This window comes from Cibotium barometz, chromosome 34, assembly GCF_041138505.1.
Source record: "Cibotium barometz isolate CiBa-2024 chromosome 34, ASM4113850v1, whole genome shotgun sequence".
NCBI classification, from domain to species: Eukaryota; Viridiplantae; Streptophyta; class Polypodiopsida; order Cyatheales; family Cibotiaceae; genus Cibotium; species Cibotium barometz.
Genome location: NC_141079.1, coordinates 47,333,029 through 47,351,258, shown reverse-complemented (window position 1 = coordinate 47,351,258; position 18,230 = coordinate 47,333,029).

Genomic DNA, 18,230 nt, shown 5'->3' with positions numbered 1-18,230 from the left:
AACCTCCAAAAAAATAAAAACACGCGACATAACTTAAAAGTGCACAAAATTGAATGCAAATTGCGAGTAGCCAAAATTGTTTTGAATTAATCTCTCAAAATTTGTTACGTAGCTTGCTTGATATGGATACATCTAGGGAAGGGAATGCTTTTACAAAAGTAAGATGCCTCTTTCCTCTTACGTAGAGGTGTGTTATCAATCACAAATGAAAAGTCAATCACAAATGAAAAGTAAGATGCCTCTTTCCTCTTACGTAGAGGTGTGTTATCAATCACAAATGAAAAGTCACCTTTCAGTGCAAACCTAAGGCCTAAGTACTCCCTTAGGTTCGCCATATTCCAATCAGCATTTACTACGATATCCCACACATCAGCTTGCATGCTAACATGTACATCAAGCTGTTCTGCATCGTTGATGTCCGAATCGAGTGCTTGCCATTCGCCTCCAGTCAGCTTCCAACGTCTATAAGGAAAGATAATAGAGAGTTGTTGCTTTCCAAGTTGGTACCGAACGACCATCTTCTCCGACACCACCATGCACTTTATCTTGTCACCCTGATGTTGAATAACCTTTAAATCCCACGAAAGTGGCAGAAAGGCACTCATTGCTGTGCCTCCCTTTGCAATCCACATTGTAGGAGTCCGGTGAACATCAGCCTCCTTGAACAAAAAACACAAACAAATGTAAAGGCATGAAGAATGTGAGAGTCGCACGATGTGACCCATAGGTGCACTTCATTGCATTGCACACATCAATCTCAATCCGTTAGTGCAACCAAAGTATTGTCGGGCTTTGGTCAATCATGGTCCGTGAGACGGTGTAGGGAGCCTCCGTAGTGTCCCAGAACCATCTCTTGACGTGGGTACAATATACTCTGCATGAAAGAAGAAAACTGAGCGCTCTAGAAGCTCTGATGCCGAACAACCAGTATATAGTAGCTTGCCGATTTCAAAGTGGTGCACCTCAAAGGTTCTAGAAAAGGCCTCTAAAGGCTCCCATTCCACAAATGTCGACGGAAAGATGTCTGCACAGAACATTACAAGAACACACTTGAAAAAATCAAGCTTTCGTAACATGAAATGATATTAGCATGTCTCAGTGCAACCCATAAAACAAGAATGCATTGTCAACACAGAGTTGCGATGCCTTGTAGACGTGTTGGATCATCACCTGCTTGCTTCCGTCAGCCCCCTGCTTGAGATCCACTATGCGACCCTTCTAATGGTGCGACTTTAACCCTATGTATCTGCGAGAGACTTTGTGGGCTCCCCTTGTGCTTGCACACATCGTCACCCACATTCCTTTTGCAAAGGTGCTTGTAACCCACAAGCCAGTGTCATCTTATTCGTTGCTGCTGCTAAAGGACTCCACCCTTGAAAACGAGGTCGGCGACTCATTGTGCTTGGCTAACCGATTAAGCTAAATGCTATGAAGTTGTAGGTGTGTAAGAAGATCTCTGCAACCTAATGCTAGCAGAGCCTATAAGCTGGCAAGAGGAGTCAAGAATGTGTATAAGCTAGCAAGAGGAGAGTGAAGAATGTGTGCAAGCAAGAGAGGATGGAATTGATGGGGGAAAAAGTGGACTGTTTTCCAAGCTTTCCATAGCCAAGAAGGCACAGAAAGATAGATCTAACTTTAGGAGGGAAGGGGAAGGCTGAATGGGGAGGGAGGAGGCCAAAAAATGACTCTTTTAGTTAGAGAGAGACTCAAATCCGAATTGCTAGTTTTAGAGAGGAAGAGGGAGTGGGGAGAGGGAAAAGTAGCTTTAAATGAGGGATAATGATGGGGGGCGTTTTTGGCCCTAGCCCACTTTTTGAGGTGGGGTCATTTATACCAGTTTGAGCTGTCTTTATTAAAAAAAGGTGGGAAATTTGATTTTATTGAAAGATTTTACATTTTTCAGCCCAATTTCTTATAAGAAAATGGTATGATTCAAGTTTGACCCCTACATATTAGGGGCAGGGAAACCCAACATTTTTCTCCACATGGCCTTCTCCCATTGCACCACTCCTTAATGACTGTCATTAGGCTTGGGGCAAATTAAAGGGCCCAAGAAGACCCCAAACAAGTCCTAATGAGACCTAACTGATAAAGTTGCAACATTTGACGGAGAGTCAACGGAGGACGTCTCGCATAGCAAGGTCGGCCGAGGTCTTGACCAGCCTCGGTTCGATTTAAATGGTGAGCTTCTGGCACAGTGGATGAGGGACCAAGGAAGCGCCCTATGAGTGAAGCGCTAGGTGACCTATTGCGAAGGATCCTAGAGGGTGCTGACCATACAGTGCTTGAGCTCTGGGTCGTTGAAGATATCCACACGTGCGTCGAGGAAGATATTGGAACAAGGAGTAAGAGTTGTTTTCTGAATTCAGGCATGGATCTAGTTGATTGACCTTGCTGGTCAACGGATGAGTCCATGGCTTTTTTATATGGATCTGTTGGTTGATCTTGCTGATCTTCAACGGAGAGTCCATCTGGATTTTTATAAGTGAATATATTTCCAAGTACTATGAGCTAGGAACTATTGAAAAGGCCCCTGAATGAGTGGACAGGTGGTGAGTGTTCTGGTTGCCAATGATTATGCATGAGAAATATTCAAAAGATAAAAGAGGAATTCCCATGACATTTGGAATTCAATCATTTAAATAGGAAGAGTGAAATTCTTAGCATATTGGAGTTAATGGATATTTTATTTAAATTCAAAGAGAAAATTTAGATAAATTTATTTTATGCATGAGAAATATTTAAATGATAAAAGAGGAATTCCCATGATATTTGGAATTCAATCATTTCAATAGTAAAAGTGAAATTCTTGGCATATTAAATGGATATTTTTATTAAAGAAAAGAGAAATTTTAGATAAATTTATTTAATGATAAAAGAGGAATTCCCATGACATTTAGAATTCAAGCAATCAAATGTAAAAAGATGAAGTCCCATGATATTTGAGATCCAAGAAATTAATTGAAAAAAGAGGAATTTTTAGAATAATTCAATTTATGAATATTTATCAAAAGTGAAAATATGGGTAGAATTGATTTTTGTAAATCCCATGAATTCTTTTATTCAAAAGAGGAATATTGAATATAATTAATTTGAGAAATTGAGAAAGAATATGGAAATAGTCGTCGAGAAAAAGAACCTTTATCTAAACCAAACAATTGGCAAAAATTTAGAAAAAAGTCCCATGCCAAACAATTGGCAGAAATTTAGAAAAAAGTCCCATTATCAGTATCGAAGTAGGAAAAGCTACTAAATGGGAATAAGATGTAAATGGATGTGATAAGATGTAAGTGGATGATATAAGATGTAAGTGGATGTGGATGTGATGTAAGTGGATGATATAAGATGTAAGTGGATGTGGATGAGATGTAAATGGATGATATAAGATGTAAGTGGATGTGGATGAGATGTGATGTAATGTAAAGAGATGTGGATGTGAATGTGATGTGGATATGGATGAGATGTGATGTGATGTAAAGAGATGTGGATGAAATGTGATGTGATGTAAAGTGATAGATGTGAATGTATGGATAGATGTGGATAGTCGTGCATGTGATTGATTGGATGGATGAGATGGGATGTGTATGAATGAGATATGATGTGGTGGATGTGATGTAAAGTGGATGGAATGAATGAGATATGATGTGGATAGATGCGGACGTGGTGTAATGTGGATAGAATGTATGTGATGGAATGGGGATACAATAAATGTGATGAATGTGAATGGATATGATGTGATGTGGATCGGGATAGATGTGAATGAATGAGATGTGATGTGAAATAGATGTGATGTGATATGATGTAAATTAGGATAGATGTGAATGGATGTGATGTGATGTGATGTGAATCGAGATAGATGTGAATGAATGAGATGTGATGTGAATGGATGAGGTGATGGGATGTGAATCAGGATAGATGTGAATGAATAAGATGTGAGGTGAATTGAATGTGATGTGATGTGGATCGGGGTAGATATGAATGGATGAGATGTGAATGAATGTGATGTGATGAGATGTGGATATGGGTAGACACGAGTGGATGAGATGTGATGAGTATAAATGTGGAAAGATGTGATGAGATGGAAAATGATGTGTTTGGATGAGAATGGATGAAGGACGATGGGAATACATATGATTGGACTTGGATTAAGTAATGTGGATTGATGTGGAACAATGATGTGTTTTTAAATGACTGTTTTATGTCAAGAATGCTGGGGAAGCATTTTGACCATCTTGTGAATGAGGTCGTAGAGACCTAAGTGATAAATTTGCAACAACAGCTGATGGAGAGTCAACGGAGGATATCTCGTGTAGCACGGTCGGTCGGAGGTCTTGACCAGCTCTCGGTTCCGGTTCGTCGATTTAAATGGTGAGCTTCCGGTACGGTGGATGAGGGACCAAGGAAGCGGCCTATGAGTGAAGCGCTAGTAGGGGACCTCCAAAGGATCCTAGAGGGTGCTGACCATACGGTGCTTGGGCTTTGGGCCACCGAGGATACCCACACGTGCGTCGAGGAAGATATTGAAACAAGGAGTAAGAGTTGTTTTCTGAACTCGGGCATGGATCTGGTTGATTGACCTTGCTGGTCCTCAGCAGATGAGTCCATGGCTCTTTTATATGGATCTATTGGTTGATCTTGGTGATCTTCAATGGAGAGTCCATCTAGATTTTTATAAGTGAATATATTTTTGGGTACTATGAGCTAGGAACTATTGAAAAGGCCCATGAGTGGATAGGTGGTGAGCGTTCTGGTTGCAAATGATGCCATAGGTACACCGATGAAGGAATGATTGGAAACTAGAATTCAACCGGATATTTTGGAGGATTATGATCAGTGATACTATGATTTCATTAAAAGATTGTTTTAAAGTTAGCTGGATCTGTGAAACAGGCAATTTCATTAAAAGTTAGCTGAATCTGTGAAAACAGGCAATTTCATTAAAAGATTGTTTTAAAATTAGCTGAATTTGTGAAGCAGGCAATTTCATATTGGGTGTGTAAATGGTGTGACTATCTTGAAGTTTGCATAAAGCACTGGCTAGGGGGCTTGGGAACTCTTTTCCCTGGTACCGGAGACAAAACATAACCAAATTCCTAAACAGATTCTATCACTACAATGGTTGGGAGGTTGGCTAACCCATGGGACTGGATGGGGTTAGGCTCTGGACTGATGGATCCCTAAAATGAGACTCAATTCTGTTATAGTACGATAGATGAAGTAAATCCCGGATAGTCTTGTTCTATGGAAAAGAATCAACGGCTGTGCCTCTTGATGAGGAAAAAAGCATTGGTCTCTATGATCCAAGTGCAAGTTCTTCCTTGATCTGACGATGAGACTCAGGGGTTCAGTCGGATCAGTTTGGTTAGTGATGACCTCGACTGCGTTAGAATAAAAATATCCTGGAGGAATCGCCTGTGCTTTCTGGGCGAGGGAAGTTTTTTCGGGTTCGGTTTTGGAAGAATCGAGGGATTAGTCTCTTGTCCGCATATCCATGGGTGAGGCCCCGAGTGAGAGGCTCTGTCCCGCACAAGAAGTGCTACTTCTGCTACTAGCACCTCCGAATTCATTGCGCGGAGCGGGAAGGGATCTTTCAATTGCCAGCTGTGAAACCCCCCTCTGGGGCTCCGATGGTGGCAGAAGTAGCGTTGGCCTCCCACGCGAGGCAGGGATCCACACTCGGGGCCTCGCCCGCGGATGTTCGGACGAGAGACTAGCCCGGGAGGTTCCTCCAAAATTGAGCCCAAAAAAACTCCCCTCACTCGAAAGGCATGGGCGATTCCGCCACGGAAAAATCTTCTAACAACGGGGGAACTACTACAACAAGTCAAAGTCTTGACTAGTTAAACTGATTTGACCGAACCTGAAGTCACATGGTCAAATCAAGAAGAGACTTGCACTTGGTCCATGGAATCACCACTTTTTTCCTCCTTTAACGAGGCACATCCGCCGATCCCCTCCCACAGAACAAGGTCTTCTCACGTAACTAATTGCATCTTTATTGTTTCGCAAGAATCCTCTGATCCAGCCTAGGCCCATGGGTTAGCCGACCACTGTAATAAATATTTAGTTGTGTTTTGCTCAGGTACCAAGGAAAAGAGTTCCCAGGCCCCCTAGCTGACGATTCATGCAAAAATTAAGGTAGGCATACCACGTACACACCCAATATGAATTGCCATTTATAACAGATTTGGCTGGCTTTAAAACAATCCTTCAATAGAAATCACAATATTACTAATCATCATCCTTCGAAATTCTGAGTCCATTCCATTACAAATGTGTCCTCTGGACTCTCCGTTGAAGACCAATTGGCCAACCAATGATATCCAGTATCAAAATTTGATTCACAAAAATCTTTCGTTTTAATCCATCCGAATCTTTCTCGACGCACGCATGGATGTCCTAGCAACCGCGAGCCCATGCATCACCTGGTCAGAACCCTCTAGGATCCTCCTTAGGTGTCCTAGCACTTTACTCAAGGACCGCTTCATCGGTCCTCGCCCATCGTACCGGAAGTGCACCATTTTAACTGTACTACCAAGGCTGGTCAAGACCTCGGTAGGCTTTGCCACGAGCGACGTCCCTCGACGACTCGCCGCCAATTGTTGCAACGAGCCTCCTCTAGTAAAACACATGCCAAATGCTCCCTCTAGAATCCTTGATCTCTCATCAGGGTAATCTACCCACCACTTGACTGATTGTCCAACTAGATTCTTGGTGAGTTCCGTACAAGGAAAACTAGTTTAGTTCAACGGTAGTCTATTCTTTGTATTTAGGAATTGGAATTGGTCATGAAGTTTTTTGCTTAATTCAGATCGAGAGATGGACAAGTAGGTTTACTGTCCGTCCCTCTCGTAGTCTAGCCAAATTTATTCGATTTAGTTCTAACAAAGGATTCCCTACAGATAAACATCTAGTTTTGGGTAAATACCAATTTAGTGATTTAACCAATTAAAATATCTAAAGATATTCTTTTTGCCACTTTATTTCACGACCTTAATTCTCGAGGTAGAATTATGGTGGAAATTCATCTTTTGACACTAAAGATTAATTCGAATCCTTCTTTTCTTAATTATCATAAAAATTCTTCTTTTAACTAAATACCAATATCTATTTTTTTTTGAAAAAGCTTGAAATCCCTCTTTTTCTCATTTAATGAGTGCAATCCAAATATCATGGGAATTCCTCTTTTACCATAAATTAAATCTATCCAAAATTTCTCTTTAAATTAAATAAAAATATTCAATATTCCAATTATACCAAGAATTCTCTTTTCCCATTTAAATGATTGAATTCCAAATATGTTGGGAATTCCTCTTTTATCATTTAAATTTTTCCTATGCATAAAAATAGATTTAACTAAAATTTCTCTTAAAATTGAATAAAAACGTCCATTAATCCAAATATGACAAAAATTCCACTTTTTCCATTTAAATGATTGAATTCCAATTATGATGGGAATTCCTCGTAAATTATCATTAAAAATTTTCATGCGTAAAAATAAATTTAACTAAATTTTCTCTTAAAAATTAAATAAAAATATCCATTAATTCCATTATACTAGAAATTCCACTTTTCTCATTTAAATGATTGAATTCCAAATATGGTGGAAATTTCTCTTTTATTAGTTAAATTTATTTATGCATAAAAATAAATTTAACTAAATTTTTTTTTAATTTTAAATAAAATATCCATTATTTTAGTATACCAAAATCTTCTCTTTCTCCATCGAAATACATGGATTTCCATTGTCATGGGACTCTCTTTAATCATAAAAATAAAATTACTAGAAATTTCTCTATTTCTCTAATTAAATATTTATGCATAAACGTTAAAAACTAATTTTCCTTGAATATGATGAGAATTATTCATTTAACCTAGGATGACCAATCCTAGAATATGGTAGGAAGTCCTCTTTTCATATTATGCATGAAAATGATTTATGTGTTAATTTTTTTAGAAATTTTGCCATAGCTGCGCTACTATTACTGATAATTTTCAATAAATTTGAAAAGCAAAAGGTTTAGTTAATATATTATGATAGAATAACTATCATTTGAATCAATATCACAATTTATGGATTTAATCCCTAAGTTTATCATAAATTAAGTAACATAAAAGCATTAAAAAGGCACTTCTTTGGCCTCTAATTTGACTAGCATAGAGTTTACTTTTAGAATTAAGAATTGCTCCATGAGAAGCATCATTTGAATATAGAATTGGTCATAGGAATGACCATTCTTTGGGGAAGAGAGAGATATGCCTTAAAAAATATTTTAATTTAAGCATAAATGTAAACTTTATGTGATTAATCACTAAATTCATTAAGAAAGCCTCATTTCCATTGAAGAACCATTCGATTGAATACTTCTCAAGCTTGAGAGGGATTGAGAAGTGAAAAACATTTAGAAGATTAAGAAAAAAGACCATAAGTCACACTTTACCTCTTGTTTTGCTTGATTCTTTAGTCTTATTAGAGACCCCCAACCAATCAATTGGTTAGTATGTTGAGGAAAGCTCCAAATAAGGTTGAAGAGAGAGAGAAGCTCCAATCTCTCCAAATTGTAGATGATTTTTAAGAAAATATGCTTATTTTAGAGTAATACTAGCATGGTCTAGTTCACAGATGAGAATACAAAAGAATGAGGGTCTATTTATAGGTAAGGGAGGCCACTAACTGAGTCCAACTAAATTCTAGAAATTTTCAGCTTTAGTTTGGCTAAATTTGGACAAGATTTGGACCAGTTTGGCTTCCTTTTTTATTTGGTTTGATCCAAGAGAGAGAGGAGAGAAAAAAATCTTAATATTTTTGCATTAAAAACTCCTTCACATGTGTGAAATAGGCACCTTTGAAGGCTCCCCCTTTCCTTACCAAGATGTCAAAATTGTATGATTACTCCAAAATATCTTATTTTTTTAGTAATATTTCATAATTTTTAACTAATAAATCTTGTACTCAGTCAACTCTTCATCTTATGTGGGCATTTACTCATTTTTGGGTATTTTATTTTATTCATTGGATTTATTTCATCCCAACACTTGGACTAATATTATTGGTCCATAGGAACCTTAATTGGACCATAATCTAAAAATTTCAAAAAATCTTGACCCTTAGGCTAAGGTCTTTTAAATCATTTTTAATTAATTCTAATTGCACCTTGAAAAATTTATTTTGATTTCTTATTTCAGGGAAATATATTTTTGATATTTGTAGAATTTATATATCAAAAAATATCTCAATATTGAATTACCACTCTCTAGAAATTTTAATCTCACTAGGTAAAAACAAGAAAAAATAATATTTTCTTGTATTCAGAAACATGGAATGATTACAAGGGATTGAAGTAAAGGCTTATTCATTATTAAGGCTGAGGAGGAATCTTACATCCTCTCACACTTCAAAAACGCGAGATGTCCGCATCTCGCAAAGTGGGGGTAATCTTTTGCCAACTCTTCTTCTTTCTCCCAGGTGATGTCTTCTACAGGAAAGAACTTCCAGGTGGCGTCTTCTCTACAGGAAAGAACTTCAACTTTACTAAAAATTCTCTGAGGACTCTGCTCCTGAGAATCTTCTCCCGAACGTCAAGGATTTCCTTAGGTTGGAGTACTATCTGGCCTTGAGTCAGAGAGATCAATTGTTCATCATCAAGCACGTGACTCAGGCTAGGTACATATTTCTTAAGCAAACTGACATGGAATACATCATGTACCTTGAGATGGGAAGGCAAAAGAAGTTTATAGGCTGGATCTCCCACTTTCTTTATAACAGCATATGGCCCACAGTATCTGGGAGAGAGTTTCTTGTCCTTCCCTAAGGATAAGGAACTTCTTTTTGGTCGTACTTGAATGAGACCATATCTGATTCTTCAAACTCTCTCTCTGATCTCTTTTTATCTACATACTATTTTTGCCTATCTTGGGCTGCCTTTATATCTTTACGGATTAATTGCATCTTCTGGTCCATGTCGTCAAGCATTTCTCTGGACATTTCGACTCTGATCAATGGGTCAGACCAAGTCAACGGTGTAAGGCAATCTTGTCTATACAAAGCTTTGAAAGGACTCATCCCAATGCTTCCATGATAAGAAGCATTGTAAGCAAATTCGACCAGATGCAAATGGATTAACCACTTCTTGGGTTCCCTGTCGCGTCGTCTCGCAGCATGACCGAAGGATATCTTCTATTACCTGATTTACTCTCTCAGTCTGGCCATCTATTTTGGGTTGATAGGCTGTGCTGAGATATCCAAGAAAGTTCCTACTGCTTCAAAGAATGCAGTCCAACCTTCAAAGAATGCAGTCCAAGATCTCAACTCATTTCTTGAGGAGTCTTGCTTTCCTACATCACAAGGGTAGCAATAGGGGCAAAGAATTTTTCCTGCATGATTTTCTCCTTTGCTTCACTGATCCAATGGATTTGACACCACCGTAATTGCAAGCAAGGAGGCTTTTCTGCTGAGCGCATCTGCAACCACATTTTCTTTCCCTGATCGATACTTAATTTCAAAATTGAATTCTTGTAAGGTCTGCATCCATGTCCTTTGACGCATGTTGAGATCCATTTGGGTGAAGATCCACTTCAGACTTTGATGACCTGTCATCAAGGTGAACCTCTGTCGTCTCCCAAAAGATAATGTCTCCACAACTTCAAAGCATACACTATTGAGAGTAACTCCAAGTCATGCACGGCATAATTTCTGTCATGTGTTCTGAGTTTTTTGGATTCATAGGCCACTGCATGACCTTCTTGCATAAGAGCACCATCTAAAGCAAACCCACCGTCTGAAGTAAACCCACTTGCATCATGATTTAAGGATATGATCATAAAAGCACCGTCTAGGTCCTTGCGCACATGATCTTCATGATCTGCAGCATTCTTTGAGTATACCAAGATATCATCAAAGAAGACAAGAACAAAATCATCCAAGTATTCTATGAGAATATCCTGCATAAGAAGATTAAATGTCACCGGGGCATTAGTCAATCCAAACGGCATGACTATGAACTCATAATGCTCATAGCGAGTATTGAATGTTGTCTTTGTTGGGATGTCCTGCTCCTTGATTTTGATCTGGTAGTACTTGAATTTGAGATCTATCTTTGTGAACATTTGGGTCCCACTTAACCGATCCAGAAGTTCATTAATCCTAGGAATAGGATACTTATTTTTAATTGTTAATTGATTTAATCATCTATAGTCAATACACATAGTCTTAACATTCCATCTTTCTTCTTTTTAAAGAGAACGGGCGCACCCCAAGGTGAGACACTGGGTCTGACGAATCCCTTCTCTAATAGTTGTCTTAACTGCTCCTTAAGTTCTATGGCTTCAGGGATTGACATTTTGTATGCAGGCTGAGCCACTAGCTGAGCTCCGGAGGTTAACTCGATCTCATGATCTACTTTGCGAGACGGAGGCATCTCAGTCATCTCTTCAGGAAACACATCTGTATACTCACTTAACCACTTTGGTTCTTTAGCCTTGCATTTTATGTTTACTGGTGGATTCATGTTAATGACATAAACAGCTTGTCTCTTTATGAGCCCTTTTAATAATTTGGAAGCGTTGACTAATTGCAGCACTGGGGATCCAGAAATTCCAATTCCTTGAACTTTATTCCCATGAAGGTCAGGGAAAGAGATGGTTCCTTTGTGACAAAGAATGTCAGCCTAATTCTTTTGGAGCCAATCCATTCCAAGGATTCCATCATATATTCCCAAGGGTAGGACTCTGGAACTGGCACTCTGTTAATTTGTTAGAAAATTAAAAGCTATAAAGGTAAGGACCAAGGACTTCTCACACCTCTACCAATACCTAATGATACTTGGGAACATATATCAAATGTACTTTATCATGGGTTCGCCTACTACTTCCGGTAATGACATGATTTGGACTGTCTAAGTAAGCAAGACTATTTCTTACCTGAAAAGATGCAGGGGGGAAGAGAGCTTGAGCTCTTGCAAGCACACACACACACTCACAAAATCCTAATAGAGAACACACAAGGTGAGAGGCTGAAAATCTTCTTCTTCTCTACTCAACACTCAACACACCATATACAAGATAAGAGTACACACAATATGAAAGGTACTCAACCAATACATACACGGGTTCTCTATAGTGTGAACCCGACTAAATGAGCTGGCGCTATAACTATGCCAGTCTCTAGAATGGCTGTCACACAGCCTGTCATCCCACTGGCCGCATATCACCCAAGATCTCACCAACCATGCCAGTGGTGTAAGTGCGGGGCCTATCCCCCAGGCGGGTCATCAGTGTCCACCGCCTCACTAGAGCTCGATATCTCAACACTCCCCCTCGAGCTCAACTCCATCTCATGTACACCAAGCGAAGCCCTGAATCTGCGGAGCTTCTCTGTACCCAATGCTTTGGTGAAGATGTCAGCTACCTGATCCTCTGTGCTGACATAAACAAGGTCAAGGTCTCCTGCCAAGACCTTCTCTCTGACGAAGTGGTAGTGGACCTCTATGTGCTTCGTACGAGCATGAAAGACTGGGTTCCTGGCCAACTGTATACTGCTAATGTTGTCACAGAAAATGACAACTTGTCTATCCACTGATAGACCCAAATCTGCAAGTAGCTTTCTCAACCAAGCTACCTCACATGCTGCCATAGCAGCTCCTCTGTACTCGGCCTCTGTACTCGATAGAGCAACCGTAGGCTGCTTCTTGCTGCTCCAAGTCACAGCAGCACTCCCCAAAGAAAACATGAATCCACTGGTAGATCTTCTATCTGAGATACTACCAGCCCAATCAGCATCTGTGTACCCATGTACACATATCTCTGTCCCAGTCTCATAGAATAGTCCACAATGCAAAGTAGACCTCACATACCTCAGTATGCGTCTGACTGCATCCAAATGCGGTTTCCGTGGAACCTGCATAAACTGACTCACCAACCCAACAGCATAGCTCAAATCTGGTCTGGTGATCGTCATGTAGATCAAACTTCCTACTATGCTCCTGTACATAGTAGGATCCTCCAAGATCTCTCCTGAATCTGCACTCAACTTGCCATTCTGATCCAATGGCACAGAAATAGGCTTACAGCCTGTCATACCATACTTGGACAACATGTCCAAGCCATACTGTCTCTGCAGTAATCCAATACCATGTGGTGACCTAATCACCTCAATGCCCAAGAAATATCTGAGCTCCCCCAGATCCTTCATCTCGAACTTCTGTCTAAGCAAGATCTTTACATCAAAGATCTCTGCATCATGGTCCCCCGTAATGATCAAGTCATCTACATAGATGACAACAAGCACAACCCCTCTATCACCATGTCTCACGTACAATGAGAAATCTGCATTGGCTACATGAAAGCCAATAGTGACAAGATATTCAGAAATCTTGTCAGACCATGCTCTTGGTGCTTGCTTTAAGCCATACAAGGCTTTCTTCAACCTGCAAACATGCTCGGGGTGACCCACATCCTCATAACCAGGTGGCTGCAACATATACACCTCTTCTTGCAAATCCCCATGCAAGAATGCATTCTTTACATCCATCTGATGTAAAGACCATTGCTTTGACGCAGCCACTGCTATCACAACTCTCACCGTTGCCATCTTGGCAACTGGGCTGAAAGTTTCCTCATAATCAATCCCATATGTCTGCGCATATCCTTTGGCTACCAATCTAGCCTTGTACCTGTTTATGCTTCCATCACTGTTATGTTTAACTTTGTACACCCACTTGCATCCAATGGCTTTCTTGCCTTCAGGCAATTGCACTAAATCCCAAGTTTCATTTCCATATAGTGAATCCATCTCCTCATCCATAGCTTTCTCCCAACACACATTTCCAACAGCCTCATCAATGCATGTGGGCTCTACAACCTGCACAACTTTTGCCATATATGCATAATGATGTGCCACATAACCATCATATGTAAATCTCTGCACAGGGTTCTTCACTCTCCCTGATCTTCGCAGCTTCTCATTCATGGCTTCCATAGCCTTCTTTACACCAGGTGTTCTCATAGCTGGGATCCCAAGCTCCTCATCAAGACTCATATCTGAGCCACTAGACTCTCCATCAACATGAGAATGCCCTGCAGAAATGTCAGGCATACCAAGGGGCTCAACCACTTTCTCTTTTCCTTTACGTGATGTACTAATCACATTTGCAGGGCTGGTATTATGACGCAGCCTGCCACTCCATGGTCTATCAATAGACCCACTAGATGAGGACTCTCCTGGTCCACTCAAAGACTGTGATTGCTGACCTGCATTCTGTGCAACCACACTTCCACTCACATCAGCCCCAATAGCTTCTTTTTCAGCAGCATACCAACTGCTCATCTCATCAAAGACAACATCCCTGCTTACCCTCAACTCACGTGTAGCAGGGTTATAACACCTGTATCCCTTTTGCTCAAGGGAATATCCAATAAACACACATTTTTCAGCTTTCGGATCCAGCTTAGTTCTCAGCTCATCTGGCACATGCACATATGCAATGCATCCAAAAACTTTTAGATGAGACAAATCTGGTTTTCTGCCAGTAAACTTCTCCTCTGGAGTTACATCATGTATGGCTGCAGTTGGAGTCCTGTTCATGATGTATACTGCTGTAGAAACAGCCTCAGCCCAATAGCAATGCGGCATATTCTTCTCTTCCATCAATGCTCGCGCAATCTCAGCAATGTGCCTGTTTTTCCGCTCAGCAACTCCATTTTGCTGCGGAGTATATCTGCATGTGAACTGTCTCCGAATACCATTCTTCTTCAAAAATTCAGAGAACTCATTGGAGAAGTATTCTCCCCCTCCATCTGACCTTAGGCACTTGACATATTTTCCTGTTTGCTTTTCAACCAAAACTCTGAAATTCTGAAAGTGAGTGAAAACCTCACTCTTCTCCTTCATGAAATATACCCACACTTTCCTTGTGTGGTCATCAATGAAAGTGACATAGTACCTGCAGCCTCCCATAGACACGGTCTTCGTAGGACCCCATACATCTGAATGCACAACATCTAGTGCATTTCTGCTCACATATCTGTTACGTGGAAACACATGCTTTGTTTTCTTCCCAAATTGGCATGCTTCACATATTTTCTGCATACCTTCCACTTTAAATTTTGGCAGCCCTGTCACAATTCCTTTTGTCTACATAGACTTCAATCTCTGCACATTTACATGTCCAATTCTTTTATGCCATATGTCTGTGTCTGCAACAACTCCTGAACCATTTGCAAACATCGCAGCACTCATTTCAGGCATGTCTACATCCAACGTAAACATTCTGCCCACTCTGTTGCCTTTTGCAACCAACTTGCACTTGTCTTTGAAATCTTCAACATAACACCCATCAGGGTTAAACCGAACCTGCAAACCCTGCTCAATCATCTGGCCAACTGAAACCAGATTCTTTGTTATGTTCGGTACATGAAGTACATCTGCAAGGTACTTCACTTTGCCATCCTGCATAGATAATGGCACATCTCCAACGTGGGCAATTGGATGAGCAGTGTCATCCCCTGTTTCCACAAAACCTGGTCTTTCCGGGTTCTTCATCTCCTTGAACCACTCCCCATGACTCGTCATGTGGTTCGAAGCGCCTGAGTCCACATACCATACATTATCTTTTTGTGCTGCATCAACATTTTCAGACATGGCATTTACAACATGCTGCATAACAAACAACCTTTCATTGTCCTCATTATTTCTGCTTGAGGATGCATAGTTGTTTTGCTGCACTTTCCCATTTTGCATGTCAGCCTGCTTCTTATAACATTCTGACTGCACATGTCCTGGCTTACCACAATAGTAGCATTCACGTGCATCATTATATTGCCTTTGCCAATTTCCACGGCCTCTTTGACTCCCCTTGCCTCTGAATCTGCCTCTTCCACCTGCGTGTTGTTGTTGTTGTTGATTCTGGGACTGTTGTTGTTGTTGCTGCTGCTGGCCATAATTCTGATTACCTGTTCGGCCACCTCCTTGACCGCGTCCACGGCCTCCTCTACCTCGTCCTCTTCCTGAACTCGTGTAGAAGGCCTGTTGCTCTGAACTGTTTGCTTTGTGAAGACTGTTGGTCTTCACCCAAGTTCTTCTCTTCGATAATCAGCATAGACACCAAATCTGTAAAGTTGGGAATGTTTTCTCGAGTCTGGATAGACGTCTTAAACGCCTTGTATTGTGGCCCGAGACCACGTAGACAGACTTCCACCTTGTCATCATCATCTACTGATACACCAATAGATGCAAGGGATTCCACAATGCCCTTTATCTTCAACGCATAGTCATTCACAGACATGCTCTTTTTCTCGACAGTATGAAGTTCATTCTTCAACTGTATCTTACGTGCCTTGGTATTTGTTTCATAAAGCTTTACCAAGGTGTCCCACGCCTCCTTGGGGGACTTGGCATCCTGAATGTGCCCAATCATGGTGTCCTGTATACTAATGGAAAGCCAATACATTACTTTCCTGGCTCCTTGGTTCCAGTCTTTAAACTCTTTTACATCTGCAGCAGTCGGATTTATATCCGGTATCTCCGGTGCCTCTTCATGCTCACCTTCAATGTAGTCCCAATAGCCTTTTCCCATCAGGAAATTAGTCAGCCTGAACCTCCAAGCATGGAAGTTATTCTTGTCCAGCTTCTCAGCCACAATCTGTGTTATGCCATCATTAGACATCTTGCCAAACACACAATTTTACCGGAAACTGCACTCTGGTTTTTCTGCACAAATGCTGTATTTTCTGCACAGCGGTATTGTAGTACTCTCAAATGTCACAACCAGTGACTTCAATGCACATACATACACCCAATGGCAACTGTAGACCTCTTTGCAGCACCCACAGTGTCTGCACAGTCAATCTGTCTTCCTGCAGTTCTTAAAACAGAGTTCTGCAGAGAATCGGTGACTTACCCGCAGTGCTCGAAATCGCCTGCTTTCTGAAAAACGGAGGTCCAGACGCGCCCGAAACGCGTTTTCGGCCCGGAAATTTCAGTCCCGGAAGGACTCTATAGTTGCCCTGTAGCTTCACTCCCACGAAGAAAGCTCCTCAATCGGAGATCGTTTGCCGGTGCCTCCCGTAGAGCTCCCGACAAGGGTGTAGTCACCAACACAATAGGGAAGAGTAGTTGTAGCTCTTACCCTCGTACCGCTTCTTGTGGTTCTCTTGCTTGCAGCTCAGCCCTTAGCACGAACCAGGCTCTGATACCATGAAAAGATGCAGGGGGGAAGAGAGCTTGAGCTCTTGCAAGCACACACACACACTCACAAAACCCTAATAGAGAACACACAAGGTGAGAGGCTGAAAATCTTCTTCTTCTCTACTCAACACTCAACACACCATATACAAGATAAGAGTACACACAATATGAAAGGTACTCAACCAATACATACACGGGTTCTCTATAGTGTGAACCCGACTAAATGAGCTGGCGCTATAACTATGCCAGTCTCTAGAATGGCTGTCACACAGCCTGTCATCCCACTGGCCGCATATCACCCAAGATCTCACCAACCATGCCAGTGGTGTAAGTGCGGGGCCTATCCCCCAGGCGGGTCATCAGTGTCCACCGCCTCACTAGAGCTCGATATCTCAACATTACCTTGTTAGAAAACATTAACTTCTCAACTAGCCATGATTATGTTTATCAAGTAGATCTTTGTGCATCACGGGTTACCAAAAGTCATTGGTTTTGATAGAGACTCTAGATTCTACAGTAATTTTTAGATCACTCTTTTCTCCAACTTAGGCACTAAGATACACTTCTCCACCACTTTCCATCCCGAAACAAATGGACAAATTAAGGTTACCAATAGCACTATCTTGGATCTGCTTAGAGCCTATGTTGCCCAACAACCTAGTTCGTGCAATAGGTATGTTCATCTTCTGTAGTTTACATACAATAACACTCCTCATTCGGCTATCGTTCAATCACCTTTCGAGATTGTATATGGGAAAGATTTACTTATTTTTGTACTTTCTACAAAATTGCTGATCAATTCACTATCAATTTTAATACCATTTTAAATGACAAGATATTCTATTGTACATGCTAAAGAGCAATATGTTAAGAATGCAAACTGAAAATGTAAAGATATCTCTTTTGAAATTCGAGATTATGTATTTTTGAGAATTAAGAAATTCAATTAAGAGTGTTGAGAAATTCCCTACTACATCTGGTCATAATGACATGATTTGGACTATAGTGGAGCATCTAAGTAAGCAAGCCTATTTGGGTGAAAGCATGG